Below are 681 nucleotides of genomic sequence, written 5' to 3'. Positions count from 1 at the left end.
AACAATTCACTTACTTCTTCTCCTCTTTGGTCTGGAGTTTCAGGGTATCTAATCGAGCAAGCAATTAGGGATTAATCTTTGACATTGCCTTGCCTTGTAATAATGTGAACACAGCAAACTAATGAGCTTTAGGTATAATCCATTGCAACCTTTCACCAACCTCATTTATCAAGGAACCTTCAATATCAACTACGTGTCTGTTAAACGGGAGAGACTGGTGCGGCAGTAAAGAATGTTGGACAAAATAAAGAGAACAAAATACATTTGGAAAATTTATCTTTTATTGTTGACACTTTTTACATAAGACAACATGACTTACATAGATTTCTTAAGTAACCGTAGAGAAAACTACTTGTGACTCTTCCAACAAGTCACGACTTTACAAACAATTCACGACTTTACAAATGCACCTATTGGGTTTACAGTTACTTTATAATTATTATCTAATCATACCAAACTCAATTATAATAAACTAACAATGGAAAACCTTATATTTACTCTTTGCCAGGACGTTTACTCGTCCTTCTCTCTGCTTCTCCGTGAAGGCTTTTCTTTCACATGTTACAAGATTGATGAAACTAAAAAATATAATCACAACTTTTTATGAACTCATCGTTGGTTTCTTTCTTCATCTGTTTTTACAGTGTTTCTTTCTGAGGAACAGAACAACACAACTATATG

Source organism: Brassica oleracea, chromosome C2, assembly GCF_000695525.1.
Source record: "Brassica oleracea var. oleracea cultivar TO1000 chromosome C2, BOL, whole genome shotgun sequence".
Lineage (NCBI taxonomy): Eukaryota > Viridiplantae > Streptophyta > Magnoliopsida > Brassicales > Brassicaceae > Brassica > Brassica oleracea.
The sequence above is the reverse complement of the archived record's forward strand: the minus strand, read 5'-3'. Positions refer to the sequence as shown.